Below are 16521 nucleotides of genomic sequence, written 5' to 3' on the forward strand. Positions count from 1 at the left end.
TGCCCTACAGATTAAGCCTATACTTCTTGACATGACACACAGGGTTTGTGATCTAGCCCCTGCCTGCCTTTGAAGCCTCTTTGCTAACCACTGTCTGCCCAGTGCTTTAGCAGCCTGAGCTGCTAGCACTTTCCCCCCAGCCTCCTGCTCTTTCCTACCCCTTTGCTTTTGTTGTGCTGACTCTTCCCCCTGAGGTAGCTTTTCTCTTTCCTATGCTCTACTTCACTCATGAATTATTTCAAGAGTCAGTTGATCTTATATTGTCCAGAAAACAGATGTTGACCATTGCTTAGTGTGGATTGAGTCCTCTTTTATCAATTGTAACGAAATAACCAGCAATTACAGAGCAATATGACAAGCTCTTGGTAAGTCCTGTATGGGTGTCATCTCATTTAACCCTGTACAAACTTATGACGTAGACATATGAGGATGGGTCCTCTAGAATAATAACTAGAGCACAGATTAAGTACTGGCTTCTCGGTACTTTCCCCCCTCTGCCTTTTTTCTTCCATGTGTAACTGGATCCAGGGGGTAAACCTTGATTAGTTGAAACCAGTTGTACTTATTCAGTTTCCATCGTTCAAGAAAGTGCACATGATGCAGTTGTTGCTGAGAGATCAATACAGGAGCTGTTAGCTAGGTTGCCCTTTACCTAGAGAGATGAAATATTCTGCGTGAGAGCATTGTGCACACTGAAAAAAGCATTTCTATTAATTTTTGGCTGCAAATAACAGAAAACCCCAAAGATTAAACAATAGGGAGATTTACTGTCTCACATCACAAGAAGTCCAGAAATTTCGACTATTCCAGGATTAATTAATTCAGTTGTTTAAAGACATCAAAGATCTAATTCTCCTTTCCTCTTCCTGCCCACCAGCATTAGCACTTTGTCTTTTGTCTTCAGGCTTGTCACATCGCGCTTGTGACGCGGCTGCCACAGCTTCCAGAGCACCTCCTTACACACCACGCCAAGGCCGGGGGAGAGGACGGCTCCTCTTCGTGCCCCTTTAGAGCCTGAGACACACATTCTGAGAGGACTCCCGTGAACTTCTGTTCTGGCCCCGTCACCCAGGGGTGCCCTTCCTGCCTTTCCTGAGCAGTTAGTGAAAACCGGAATTAAATGAGCACGCTCGGGAAGGCTAATCAAGGTTTACCCCAGGACCTGGGAAGGAACTGAGTCACCGAGGTCCCCGCACCATCTAGTGTGTGAATGAATTGGGGTCCTGTGAGGGGAGAAGGGCTAGGCTGTGCCTTTTGTTCATGAGCAGCGCCTGCACCGGACTAGTTATGAGCTCTCATTTTTGATGTTACTACATCCATGTTTAGTATGTGGCAGTGGTTTCAGGAAGATTCACTCTTGCGGTCATTGTAAAGCTAAGATGCTTTTCTTTTAAGGGTAATAATATTCCTCGTTTCTTATTTTAGGTTGGGTTGCCTTACCAGCAGACCCTAACACAAAGATTCGAGTGCAGGTAGTTTATTTGGAAGTTTGGGGAGAGTGGAAGGTGATACAGGGATCCTGGGAAGGAAGGGAAAGCAGCCTGAAGGGATGTGTTATCGAACAAGTCACAACTGTGGGTGACAGAAGGTTAAGGCCATAGGGACACCCTGGGAAGTGGTGAGGAATTAGACTGAATTATCCCATGTGAGGAACATGAGCTGGGGCATTTGTACCCCAACTTTTGTCAGTCATCTGCTGAGAAATTTAGGAGAATGTGTGGGTGTCCCCAGGCTCCTTGCATGTGGCTCTCTGTAGCTTATGGGGAAGCTGGCAGGCAGGGTAATCAGAAGTCCCAGGCAAGTGATGAAGCTCCAGGGTGATGGACTGAGGACCAACAGCAACGGCCATATTCCTATGTCCATAAAAAGAGCAAAAGTGTCAGAGAGCCTGCAAAACTATTCAGAATTATCTTGTTGAAAAGAAGGGGGCACTTTCGTATTTTTTTACTTAGGTCTCAAAAGGGGTCGTTTCTGAAACCTTGTGATTTTTATATGTATTATAGCAATTTGTTCCCCTGCCTACTGCTTACATTCAGACATTCTGGCAAAAGAAAACTGATTTTATTTTATTATATATATATATTTAAATTTATTTTTATTGTTGAGAGTATTACAGATGTCCCCCATTCCCCCCTTGGACCCCCTCCACCCAGTAGACTGGTGCAGCCACTGTGGAAACTGATTTTAACAGCTCTAAAAATAGATGCTTTTACTTGAAGGCTTTTTTTGAAATTTATTTTTTATCGTTGACAGTGTTACAGATGTCCCCCATTTCCTGCAGGATTTATTTTGACGCTTACTTAGAGCAGCTTAAGAGTTGAAACCTTACATTAAGAATATTAGCACTAATTGTTAGCTGAGTACATTTTGATGTTACAGCATTGGTTTAAATGCTGGTACCCTTCTGCCTTCTAAGCTGATTAAGAGCGCTGGAATATAATTTACCTTCACTTTTTAAGTGTGTGCTTAATTTTTTCATTTATGACATGCATAACTAAATGGCAATTAATTATTAAATCTAAAGTAAGAGGTCTGTTGTTCAAATCAGCAGGCTAAGCTTCATTTAACTCCTCCAAATAGAACATGCTTTAGAAATAAACTTGCACGTCCCAGTAGCAAAGGTACTGATGATAATACAATGGTCACCATGTAGACTTGTCTGCCAGGGTGTGTTCTCCACCAGCTTTTTGTTACTTCTCTTTTTATTTTCCTGAGAATACCAAGCAAATAGGCAAAACGATATGAAAAGCTGTGGAAACCACTTTATTTCCCATTTGTTGTTTGGGGACTGGAAGGTAGGAGCAGAAAGGGTGGGAAGGTGTAGTGGGTGGAATGTCGTTCCCCCAGATGCTATGTCCTCTGGAACCTGTGAAGGTGACGTTATTTGGAGAAAGAGTTTTTGCAAATGAAATTAAGTTAAGGATCTTGAGATGAGATCATCCTAGATTCAGGCTGGCCTAAATCAGAGGGAGATTTGAGGCATAGGAGCACTTAGGGGAGGAGGTCGTGTAAAGACGAAGACAGGGATTGGAGTCATGCGGCTCCAAGCCAAGGAATGCCTGGAGCCACCAGAAGCTGGAAGAAGCAAGGAAGGGTTATTTCCCAGAGCCTCATGAGGGAACAGGGCCCTGTTGGCCTTTCCTGTCAGACCTCTGGCCTCCAGAACTGTGACAAATTTCTGTTGTTTTAACCCCCCAATTTGTGGTTTGTTACAGAAGCCCTAGGAAATTAATACAGCAGGAGTTTTTATTAGTGATAGTAATGATAATGGAGGTTGTGTATGTGTATATTATATAAACATTTTTTTTTTTTGCCTATAGCTTTATAGTGTACATAGTTTACCAAGTCCTGCCATCTGTACTCCTCAGAGCCAAATGGTGAGCTGAATGACTCAGAGAAGTTAAATGACCTTCCCCGGCTATGGCCTTTCGTGCCAAACACAGAGCCACTGACCCACAGGAGGCCACCTCTATGGGGAGAGCTTGAGGAGCTCACTCAAGTCTCTGTGGAGTAACAAGTCCTGGTGGGAAGTTGTGTCTCCCCAGCCCAGATTTTCTGTTCTAAAGCTGGCCTTGTAAAAGTTGTAATTCAATTTCTTTATTAAAAGTTCCTCTTAGCACTTCACGTTCACTGTGTGGGCACATTCCAATGAGTTGTGTTTTTTTTTTTTTTACCATATTATGATTTCAGTTTGTGCTCATGATAGATTCATTCATTCCTTTATTGAATGAACATTCACTTAGAACCTACTAAGGGTCCAACCCTTGCTTATTCTAAAAGACATTAGTAGTATAATGATTTTAAGATCCATAATTTCTAAGAAGCATAGCTTTGACATTTTATGCACAAAACCACCTCTTAATAACTAATAAATTTTTAGTGTAAAATTTGTGCATTAAGAACCATTACTTAGTATTCATAAGTGCATGTACTACGTGATTGAGGTCATTGAGAGTCATTCAATATTTGTACAATTTTTTCCCCCTAATGCTTTTCCTCTTGGTTAAGAGAGAAAATGCTTCATATGTGGTGACCTGTACACTTGTTGCTCAGAGCATGCCACTGGCATTTCCTTAGATCATCAGCCACTTCATCTCTGCTTAGATTGTGTTCGCTGCTCGGAGTACTGAATTATTGCTGTGCCCTGGAAGTTTCAGGTCCATTGAGGTATCGGGATTAGGCTTTTGTAGCAGAGATTATTGATATGTGTGCTGAGCTTGTGGGGTCTTGCTGTCCACTTAGCCTGTGTGAGGGACCAAAACATGTGAGGTTGTGTTTAATCTGTAAAAGGCTTGTGGTAACATGACTTGTGATTATATATTTGTAAATAACTTGATTATTAAGACTCTCATAAATTTATAGGAAAATAAACGACTTCTGGTTCTTTCCCGGTGAAGTAGGTGGTGAACCATTGGATCTTGAAAGAAGGAAAAAGACTGACAATGGGAGAAAAGTAGCAAAGGTGCATGTATCCCGGACTCCTCGACAGCGGCCAGGACATGAGAGTCGCTTCTGCACCTTCAACCCTCAGTAGTGCTGTTTTAAGGCTCGCATAGCTTGTTCCATCTCTTCCACTAGAATGGTTAGCCAGTTTCTTTGTAAATGTTTTCCTTGGAAGCTCTAGCAAAGTCATATTTTGCCTTAGCCAAGGTAAAGAACTTGATCCTTCCTACCTGTGTTTGGACATTCACTTCTGGATGCAGTTTAATGTGCCAACACACATACACTGTGGCTTGAAGCAATAGCAGCTGTGTTCAGCTTCTTAGATGTTTCAGTACCAATTTGTTGGTCAATCCCTATAATATTAGCTCTACCTCTGCAGAAGAGCTGCTCTTTGTAACTCTCGCCATCTGCTTTCAACAAATGCGAATTGAAAGAGCAAGGAATTCAGGTTCCTGTCTTTTTTGTTTTGTTTTAATCTTCACCCAAGGATATGTTTTTATTGCTTTTTAGAGAGTAGAATGGAGAGAGAGAGAGAGAAACAGGTCAGTTGCCTCCTGTACTGGCCCCAACAGGGGATCAAACCCATAACCTAGGTTCATGCCCTGACCTGGAATCGAACTTGCAACCTTTCTTGGTGACACTCCAGTACCTGAGCCAGCTGGCTAGGGCTCAGGTTCCCTTATTTTTAACACCTACATGGCCAGTGACACCTGTGTTCCTTGAGGATGCCATGGAGATCCAGCAAAGAAAGCCTGAGAACCGGAAAGGGCAGAGCTGTGAGATGAGGGCTCCGCTTTGTTCTGAAGGGTGATTTCACCCTCCTCTGGCGGAATGGTGGGCAGAGAGGAGCGAAGGGTAAAGACCAGCTGGAGGGTCTATCCCGCATCTGTCCAGGTCTTGGGTTTGAATTTTTACTCTTTGGCTTACGTTTTGTTTCAAATATGAATAGTTAGATATGCTGATGTTTAAATATAAACATATTCTCAATTTTGTTTTATCCATTCTCCTGTTGACATAAAACTTAATTTAAATATAGAAAAGAAATAATTTTCTCTGCTTAATAATGGGAATTATGTATGGCTGGGAAACCGGTAGATAATTCTATTTATCAAGAATATCTTCATATACAGATGCATTTTAGAAGGGCACAGAAATTGCTTTATGTCTATTTATTCTTTGAGTGTACATTTAGTGAGCACCTAGTTTGTGCTAGGGTGTCAAAGTCCAAAAATAATTAAAATAACGCCTTCTCCCTCAAGAGGCCTGAAGTTAGTTGATGGAGGGGAGGGCAGGTAGAGTTTCTGAACAGATAAATAAGACACTTACTAAACAGAGCAATGATATATATGCTCTGTTGTCCTTGGAGACAAAATTAGTGCCTGTGGATGAAAGAGGCAGGGAGAGGGGTTTTGATTTATTATCAGAAACAGCTTGTTAAAAACCAAAGCCAACAACAATAACAACAAAAAAATAGAATGACGCTCCTTTGGGAGTTAATGCTGGTTGGAAATATTTAAGCAGAGAGTGAATGATTTTGTCTCAGGGTATTGCCGCCTTGCTTAGGAGGGTGGAAGGAATCTCCAAGGCCACTTCAGAATTTAAGATTAAGTCATTGCACCCTGGAATGAGTTAGGCATTTTTGTAAGGGCTACCTTCTTATCCTAACGGGAGTTCTGTCAAGGACTGGGCATTGCTTTGATTAGATATCTGGAGTGACATTGGTTAATAAGAATATATTGGTTTCAAGTGTACATTTCTGAGATACGTGATGTGTATATTGCATCGTGCGCCCACCACCCAAAGTCAGATCATCTTCTGTCACTATATTTGGCCCCTTTAGCCTCTATGGTCCCCTACCCCCTTCCCAACACCATGCAGTTGTCTGTATCTGTGAGTTTTTGTTTGTTTTCCTTACTTGTGCATTTGTTACTTTTAGTTTCATATCTCACATATCTCCGTTAACATTATTGGAGTTTGAATAGCCAGTACTTCTAAACGTTCATGCCTTGAGTGGAGACTTAATTGGGTGCAGAATAATGAAGAAAAATTCATAGCATGAACAGAAGAGAATTGAGCTTAGTTTCAGATTATACTTGAGAAAGTGAAAAACAGTATATGGGAATTGGGGGTATAGAGAGCATGTTCTTTACAATTATTTATTTTATTCCTTTGGGGAATGTTTACCTTTATAAATAAAAAGTATTAACATGGTTAAATGCAAGTTCTTTAGTAGCATAATAATATAATAATGATGATGGTGATAAATTATTGTGAACAAAATCTAAAGTAACTGGGCTTAAATTTGACTGGTAACCTTGGTGTGTGTGTGTGTGTGTGTGTGTGTGTGTGTGTGTGTGTGTGAATTAAGTCACATTTCTTATACTTGTTCCACTTTTGACTGAAGGCAGATCCTGTTGTAGAACAGATCTGTTTGTGAAACCTTATTGGGAACATCCAAATTGGCAAAAGGACATGGTGCCCATCTGCAGTAAATTAGGATGTACATCTGACTGGGTTGGGGCCTTATGCCAGCGCCTGTCTCAACATGTTCAGTTTTTAACCGAATTCTGTCAGAATTCTGAGTAAGATAATAATGAGTGTCACAGAAATTTTGTACATCTTCCTTATGAAAGTGCCCATCAGTGTGGCTGTTGGCCTAGTCAGAAATGGTCAGATTTCTCCTTGGCCGTGCTGTTAGCTTAGACTTCCTGCTAGACATGGCAAGTGCCCTGCCTCCCTCCCACCTCCCCATCTTTTGTTCCCTCTCACTCCACTCCGGGGCTGATCACTGGAACAGTGGCCGGGGAATTCTGCTCCACTGTGGGAGGGAGCTCACACGACTACTGAGCTGTTTGTGGGCATTACACAGTGCCCTAGTTTAGATTCCTTCAAAGTCAAAACCTGAGATAATTACTTGAATATCATAGTTTATTTGATAGTTTTATGAAACAGGAATGAGGAAAGGAGAGTGAAGTACCCCAAAAAGGGGATTTTAATGAACTTATTAAGGATATAGGTAGCTGGGGCTCAGTTTTACTGGGGATCTTATATAAAATAGCCTCAGAATTGTCCATTCTTCATGCAGCATCCAGAACAGTATTTAAAATGCATAAATGAGGTGACTGCTACCTCTGCCTACGCCCCTGGCGTGGAGCCCCACTGCCCCTAGGGAGGGAGGGCAATCTAAAAGCTCCAAGGGTGTAGCAGTGGGCACTCTTAAGAACTGGGCTAGTTTTTGCACAGGCAAATACATCAGCACTCACACCACTAAGGTATTTTATAAGATGCCTCCTTAAAAAAAGAGTTATATTTAATTTTCTCTAGTTGATAACTTTTAAACAAAATTAGTAAGATGAATTTAGCATATGTACCATAATTCCTCTGATATAAGACTCAGGGGCTGAAAAACAATGCTGCTGGTGTATTAGCAAGTTGCTTAGTTTTCTTTTAGAAAAATTGGGAACCTGGGTCTTGCTTTGTCCTCAAATACACAGATAATGAGTTCTGATAAGGGCGAGACTCACATTTTTCCACTGGGTAATGGTGTGGAGAGGTACAGGGAGGAATGCATTAGGCACAACGGCAGCTGTGCTGGTTTCTGGACGCTGAGCGAAGCTGCTTCACACGTGAACATCTTCAGGGCCTTTTGTCACCTGGAGGCTGGTTTGCCATTCTCTTAAAACTCCTCGTAGCTCTTGGTAACTCACAGAGAATTATGGTGTAGATTCAGTTGTAAGTAATATTGTAAACGTTCTCATATACATTTTAAAAGATAAGATGTTATGGCAACGCCCTTAATGAATAACAGCCATCATCTGACTATTTACCTGTATTTAACATAGATGTTCAAAAGACTCCCAGATTGTTAAAAATAAATCTTGAAAACCAAAATGGCTGGGACAATGTCTTTATATTGCCCTTGTTTGCATTCAGAACATCTTCAGATTTATCATGTCTGTGAACTGGGTTATGTTTATTACCCAGATGGGTTTTTACCACATGAGCAATTAATGTAATTGGAGACTGTGAAGTGTTTATGTCACGGCAAGAAGCGGTGGAAGCTTCAATGTGGTAACTTTCAGGCAGCCAAACACATTTTACCGTGTGCTTCCAACCTTCCCTTCTCCTGCCTTCTCCTTTCTATTTTTATATTACACGGAAAGGAGAGTTCACAGAGGCACTCAGAAACTGGCAGTTTCCCATAGAAAGCGCTGTATTTCTAATTTCCATATATTTCTTTCAAGTGGAATGGCCCTGGGAACACAATTACCTTCAGTCCTGACAGGTGTAAAAAAAGGCAAGTTCTGCTAGTTTCTGATTGAAATGTTACACTGACTTTTCTGAAACTGGCATGATGGCTGACAAAAGACAGAGGCGCAGCTGGGTCAGGCGAAGTTGTTGCCATAATCCCTCCTCCCGTTTAGAGCTCCTGAGCAAGAAAATCCCGTGTCAAGGTACATTAGCACCACCTGCCACCCGCACCTCGGAGGGGCTGGCGACAGGCGGCTTCTTTAGCTTTCGGAATCGGATGTTTCACTCAAAAGGGCTCAAGGAAAGAAAATCAGGCATAGTCTCCAAAGACTGTATAATAAGCTCACACTTACATCCTTCATCCAGATTTCATTATCTTATATGAAAACGATCTGCCGACTGCCCATGAGTCCCTCCTCCTCTACAGTGCAGCATCCAGTGCTTATGAATTCTGCTGCAGGGTGTGCCTCCCACATGTAACGAATGCATTTCACGCACGAAAAGTGTACATCAGAAGTTGTAAATCATATTATATTTTAATTTTAGAATTGACCCCTCTAAATAAGTTTGTGACAAATCCTTGCTAGAGTTTCATATCTTTAAATCCCAAGTAACACACTGTTCTCTCAGTTTGGATATACTCAGTATATGCGTTATATGACAATAGGTATGTTTGTTTTTTTTTTTAAATTTTGATTGAATTTATTGAGGTGACATTGGTTAATAAAATTATATAGGTTTCAAGTGTGCAATTCTATAATACATCACCTTTATATTGTATTGCGTGTTCAGAACCCCAAGCCGAGCCTCCTCCTGTCACCGTTTGTCCCCCCTTTCCCTCTTCTGCCTGTCACCACCCCCTTTCCCTCTGCAATCACCACACTGTTGCCTGTGTCCGAGAGGTGGTGCTTCTTAGCTTAATCCTTCACCTGTTTCACCCGGCCCGGCAATTCCTGCTCCTCTGGCAGCTGTTCGTCTCTTCTCGGTATCTATGAGTGTTTCTGTTCTGTTTATTCGTTTATTTTGTTCATTAGATTCCACATATAAGTGAAATCATATGGTACTTGTCTTTGATGGGAGTAGGTATTTTTAAAGGGAAGCACACATATATTACTTTGTATTTGGTGATGAACTTTTTTGAGATGGATTTGAGGTCTTTCTGTTTAGTCTGACAAGTTCTTTCTGCATAGATCCCTCCTTTTCCAGTAGTCTTTAAGGCCCTCTCTCACTTCCTTTCTCCTTGCTTCAGATGTCACCTTGTCATGGAGGTCTTCTTTGACCACCTTATATCATCATCTCACTCCTACCCTGCTTTACTTTTCTGCCATCACTTAGAGTCACAAGGTATATTATACATTTCTTGTCCATCTCATCTGAACTCAATTCCATGAAACCTGGGTCTTTATTTTACTTACCGTTATATCCCCAGACATAGGACAATGCTTGGTGCCTGGTACATATATACACAATACATATTTATTAAATGAATGAATAAGTGAACAAGTGATAGGATTGAGAGAGAATGGTATCTACAAAACTCCTAATATTATGTGCTCTGTTTTGTGGGAGTGTAATGGGTATTTTTCCTGGCGAGAAATATACTATATTACTATTCACTTTTGGTTTCTCTTGATCCTTTAATACCTGTTATAATAAGATCTATTATACTGTTATAATGGGATCTGATATATCTAATTGCTCAAGTTTTGAGCTTTAAAAATATCAATAGCCCTGGTCAATATGGCACAGTTGGTTGAGCATTTTCCCATGCACCAAAAGGTTGCCGGTTCAGTTCCCGGTCAGAGCACATGCCTGGGTTGAGGGCTCAATCTCCAGCAGGGGGCGTGCAGGAGGCGGCCTATAGACATTTCTCTCCCTCTCCCCTCCTCTCTTTCTAAAAAAATCAATAAAAACGTTTTAAAAACATATTGATAAATGGATCCTATAAGTCTTATGTTTCTGAGACTGACCTGTTGACTCAGAGAATGATCTGATCATAAGAAACATATATTTCTACAGCGACCTACAAGCCATGAAATAGCATGAAACTGCAAGCAAAAGACTGCAAACTTGGTGCAGGGGGTGGGGGAGTGGCGTGGGGGAGGTGCTTATAAGCTCAATTTGACGGAACCACATGTTTTTAAGATTTTTAATGTAATTGTTAACATTTTAGAAATTCGATATATAGCACACAAAAAGTCTGATATTCCACCTTCCTTGAATATCTGAAGGTCTGATGTTGCTGGGTTCACAGGCCTGCATGGCCCCCATCAGCTGGAGCTTAGAGTCAGTGTGCTGACCACAGTCTCCACCACTGCCTTTTGTATTTTGTTCTCCTTACTCCTACATTTATTTTACAAGTGTAGGCACTGTTGGCATTTGGCATTATATCCCTGCTGCATCCAAGCTAATCCCCAAACATCATTTCATAGGCTGCTCTTTATTTCATTGTGGAGATTGAAACATTTATTGATATTAGGGAAAAAATGGTACCCTTCGTTTTACTTTAAAATATTTTGGACTTTTTTTTGTTTTGTTAAAGAAAAGAGAGCTTATACTAAGTATTAATTTTTCCCCTCAAAATAATCTATAGCTCAATGTTCTGTATCTTGAGAGGGGTTTGTATGTTCATAAATGTACAGATTTGTCAAAACTCAGTGAATGAACACTTAAGATTTTTGAATTTCATTGCATGCAAATTGTGTAAAGTGGGAGCAAATATTGAAATATATCTTATGCATGCAGAAGTATTAAGGGAGAATTTTTCTAATGTCTGAAAATAACTTTGAAATGCATAATGGATTAATGAGTGGGCTGAGTGACGGATAGGTGCATAGATGTGTGATAAATGAAGCATAGTAAAGTGGTGGTAGAATCTAGATGGTGACTATATGGGATTTCACTCTAATTCTTTCAGCTTTGCTGTACGACTAAAAAATTTCATAATAAAATGCAAAAAAGAATCTGCAACTAAATATGACTCCAATTTGCATACTGTTTCTGTTTGGGGGAAATATTTTTTTTCAAATTAAATGTTGTAAAGTTTTACATAATGAGTTAATGAAGCAGAAAATTACTGTAAATTTTTTATTCTGCTTCTCTAGGACTAATTTTAAAAGTGTTTTATATTAAAAAAACACACACAAAACCCAAGAGTGATTTGGAAGGATAATTATGGGATATTTTATTCTGTAGAAAATTGGGTATTTTTGCTCACCACTTTCTCTTTCCTATATCTATTTTTATATGACCAATAGGTCTCAAATAGTATTCTCTGAGCTCCTACAGTTTCAGATCTTTTAAACTCTTGTATGTGGGGTATGGATTAATTTTACCTAATTATCGTCTCACTATATACTTTGTAAGATGAAGCCATTTAGGATCAGAATGTTTAATTCATGCACATTTTTGAAAATAACTGGCATTTTGGCATTAATTAAATGTTTATTTGTCTTTCACAGTTTGTTTCTTCCATACATTTAGCAACGTCTATTGTATAATTATAAATAGGTGGTCATAGGACTATCAAAAGTAGAGATTGTAAGCATTTGAAGTGGTGAAGTGTCGTAGGCAATGGCTCAGCTACCTAGTCCCAAGCCATAGTCTTTACTTTTTGGTTAAAGGGTGTATGTCATTAGGGGAAACATTAGATTGTTAATGGGTAGAGATTGGCTATGAAATCTTCAAGAAAACCTTTTTCCTTTCTTTTGAAAAGAAGCCCACTGCTTGTTCTTTGGAAGAATCAACGATATTTCCTTCAGTGACCTGAAGCAGATCTATACTGTAACACTTACTGTTAACTTTTTTCAAGATATTCTATTATTATATCCAAACACCACTTACATTACAATATCGGATGTCTTAGAGGCACAGATCATTTTCTTTGTAGATAACACATTTGGGAAGACCGTGAACCCTTTTCTCTTCATTTTGTATAATTTCTCTTCACCACCAAGAACATACATCAGCTTTGCATCCAGGATGAATCTTATTAAAAACAACTTCCCCCCAAATATTTCCATATCATTAACATTTAGTGGAGCTCAAGTAAGTAGGTCCCACTAACACTGACTCTCTTTAGGCTGGCTTCTGGGAATGTAGACACAAATGAGGCAGCCCCTCCCCCTAAGAAGGTCACATACTCCTTAAAAAATGTTAACGTGGCAAAAAGGAGACACCACCAAACATTAAATGGAGGAATGTTCCAAAGGCATTAAAATACCCTCTTCTAATTACTCTTTCTGAAAGTATTGTTTAGTTGACAAATGTATTCTTGGACACTTACTGCTATGTAGCTAAAATAAAATGATTTTCATCTAATATTTTATTTTTAGAAGTAGAGAAGAGTTAAGCATGTAGACTTTTGTTTTTAAATCATTTTAATTTTAGTGTTTATGGGTGGCAGTATAGTGTAATAGAACGAGTAAAATAGGCTTGGAATCAAACATCTTGATTTCTAATTTTCACTTATTAACTCAGTGACTAGATTCAGCAACTTATTTAAATCCTTCAGCCCCCACTCATGCCTCTCTTTTCTCAGCTATAGGATATGGGTAATATAGTGGCCTGTTTTGAAAATTAAATATTTAGTAGAATAATGAATAAAGTCTGAAGTCCATATAGTAGGAACCCAGTAAGTATCAAATGCTATTATTATTGTCGTGATGATGATTTTTATTTAGATTCCTCAGAATCAAACCTCAGACAAAGATTCTACTATAAGTAATAGTAGGAGGTGAACCCAAAGAACACTAGTAGGGGAGTAAGAAGATAGGACAGAGAGGGAAGAAAGCCAATTAAGTTTAGGTGGGCAGCTGGAGCTAATGATGCTAGGGAGTTCTGAGGAACAGTACAGAACATGCACCTCAGAGTTCTCTTACCTGAGAGATAAGGGAGCTGGGTATTTATTCATCCACGGCTGCCAGTCATTAGTTGAGAGCTCCTCTCAGGGTCAGTATTCCTCAGCTTTGGAAGCTTACCTTGTGCACAGGCAGAGCGGTTTTTGGCAGGTAGAGAAAGTCATCAGACAATGATTTAGGTTTTGACGTTGGGAAGTCAGCCTGGCATGCCTGAGATGGTCAGAGCTCAGGGCATGAGGACAGAGCTCTGACAGCATCTGTCCACGTTGATGACGATAAGACCGCTTGATGAAGGTAGGCCACTGTACGTCTCTGTCTGAAAAACGGAACGCAAGCATGGATGCTTCAGTGTAGGGAGAAGCCTATCTGGAGAAGAGGCCCTGTGTCTCCGCCTACCTGTACACACACTTACCTGACAGGGTTGGGATTATTCTGGCTTTGGCGAATGTCTCACTTTATGGGGTATGACTTTCCTCTGAGCTGGTCTTCTGACTGGGCCCTGGGTAGATTTTGTGCAGTAGTATCTGCTCCTTGGATGTGACAGTCCAGATGCTCATTACTCTGAGCTCACCTCCTAGAGCAGTGTGAGCTTCTCAGCCAGCAACCTTGGTCTGAGGTGATCTACTCTTTATTGCCCTCGGGATCCCTTAATAGTTATGAATTCAACTGTCACCCAAAGCTAATGAGCAGGAAGAAGCAGTTCCACTGCTCCCTTGCATTGTTTGGAGAGATATCCCACCATCTTCCCATTTAATTATGGGATGTGGTTTTTGGGCGGAGAACAAGTGAGGTCTGCTTTCTGCATTTTGTTTTGTTAATAACTGAATCATAGCAATTAAGCAATCATGCAGGGTGTAAGCAATAACTTTTATGAAAATTAAGGTAGTCCATTTCATAACATCTAAATGCTTTGTTTGTTAAAGTTCACTTTTGAGAAATTGTGGTCGTTGTTAGGAAAACACTATTAATTTGAAGGTGTGGAGGAGAGAGATAAGGCCCCTGTCCTAGAATTGTGTGTGTTCAGGTAAAAATAATCTCAGGAAGCATTAAAGGCATCTTTCAAAATAAATCTCAGAAGGTTTACAAGCCATAATCCATTATTTACATAAATGGGCCTAGAGGTGTCTGTATACGTGTACACACATCCTACTTCAGCTGTGACCTCGACACCTAACAAAGATGGAATTGCACTGACTGGTTGCTTGCAGTGTCAGAGACTGAGAGGGAGACTCTACCCAGTGTTCCTTAAACTTCATAGTTCTTAAATATTGATTTAAATAATGCTATTAAATTATATATGGTTGAAAAGGTAAGTCTTGCTTCCACTGCAATACATGAATCCATAAAAATGTTTGCCTTCTTTTGTAATTGAAGTGGACACAGAACATAGATTCAGAACAGTCCCCTGCACACCTTGTAATTTCTGACACAGTAAGTTGTGTTGAGGAAAAGAGAAACATTAAGTTGACAATAGATTTGTGTTTATAAATACTCCAGGTGACAGGTATGGATTGAGTGGGGGTGGTCAATTCTGTCATTGCAATTGTTATCACAAAGGTGCTGAAGGAAAAGGGAATAACTTCCTTGCATAAATTTTGGGGTCCATTACCACTGAGACACACAGGGCTGTGTGCTTGTACTATTTTGCAAAGTGACATATGAGAATAGAGAATAGATTTTTATATTTATTAAGTGAAATTGAAATTTAAAAAGATAAAAAAGCAGCTGAATATTCTCTGATTTACATTTTAATCATATTAAACTTTGAATGAAGTTTTTCCTGAGTTGTATCCAATTTGGCAATTTGGCTATGACTTTACAGCATTCTTTTCTATGTATAACAAAATTCTTTTGTATTTTTTGGTGACTATAGGCATGGATATGTATGGCATTATTTTAAAGCTGAAATGACATTTTTTCCACTTTTTTGAGTTGATGCATTGAATTTGTTCTCAGGAGAGCACTGAATGAATTTTACATTTATTTAAAATGTTTAATTTCTCTAATCGTCTTCATAGATAAAAGTATCTGCTTTCTATCTTTTCCCTAAAAATCACAAGGGCCTCTCATTAGGGAGGGAAGTCAGAGGCCATGGCTGGCATACTCAATCTGTATCAGAACATGTTTTTATTTTTATTTTATCTTTATCTGAGCTTGGAATGAGGCAGCAGTTCCTAGATAATTTAAAAAAAAAAAGACTCAATTTTTCATTTATTTACATTTACATTTATTTACATTTATGACCTTTGAGTTCTCTAACTCTTATTCTGCTTGACTTGTAAGTTTTAATCATTATAATAAGCAAAATTTAGACCCTTTAGATCCTCTGGGTGGGAGGATATGGATAAAGGTCATGGAGAAGACACCTCTTTCTCAGGAGAGCAACAAGTAAACACACCTCACCTTCCACCCCAAATAGATTTAGCCACAAGAAAAGTTAAGTGCACATGAAATAAAAGGCCTTGTGGTATAGGACAGAGGATTTCAAACATTGTTGCGCTTCAGCATCAGCAGGGGGCCTTGTTAAATACATATTCCATCCCAGTTTCACCAGAAATTAGTGTCCTAGGGTATGGACAACTGGGTAACGTCCATCAATGTTGGCAATGCGTGAGTGGGCCTAGCTCAATTTGCAGTATAAAATAGGGAAACTTTCCTGCTAACCTTAATTCTTCCACTATCCAAGTTATTTCAGAATTCTAAGACTTGGTTTTGCATCCATTGTACGGTTTAAGTGACTGTTCAGTGTTAAAATTCCTCGCCCTGCGTGGCGCAGAGTCAGCTGTCCGTAGAACTCAACACGCTGGAATGTCTTATTTTCCCAATGCACTTGTTTCGCTCTTTCCTCACCCATTTTCCCCAGCTTGAACTCTGCTACCTGCTATTATTTGTGGCTTATAATATCCTTTCCGAAGTCCCTACGCTTTATAGTTTTCCCTTCAGCCGTCAAAGGCAGTGTTTCTCCTGT

At 39.8% G+C, this 16521-nt stretch overlaps 1 protein-coding gene across 1 annotated transcript in view; it reads left to right on the forward strand.

Annotated features, from left to right (window-relative positions):
• The window catches only part of MACROD2 (mono-ADP ribosylhydrolase 2), a 1375516-nt gene that overhangs the window by 314932 nt on the left and 1044063 nt on the right, over positions 1-16521 (forward strand). The window lies entirely within an intron of this gene.

Source organism: Miniopterus schreibersii (genome assembly GCF_964146895.1).
Source record: "Miniopterus schreibersii genome assembly, chromosome: 10".
NCBI lineage: Eukaryota > Metazoa > Chordata > Mammalia > Chiroptera > Miniopteridae > Miniopterus > Miniopterus schreibersii.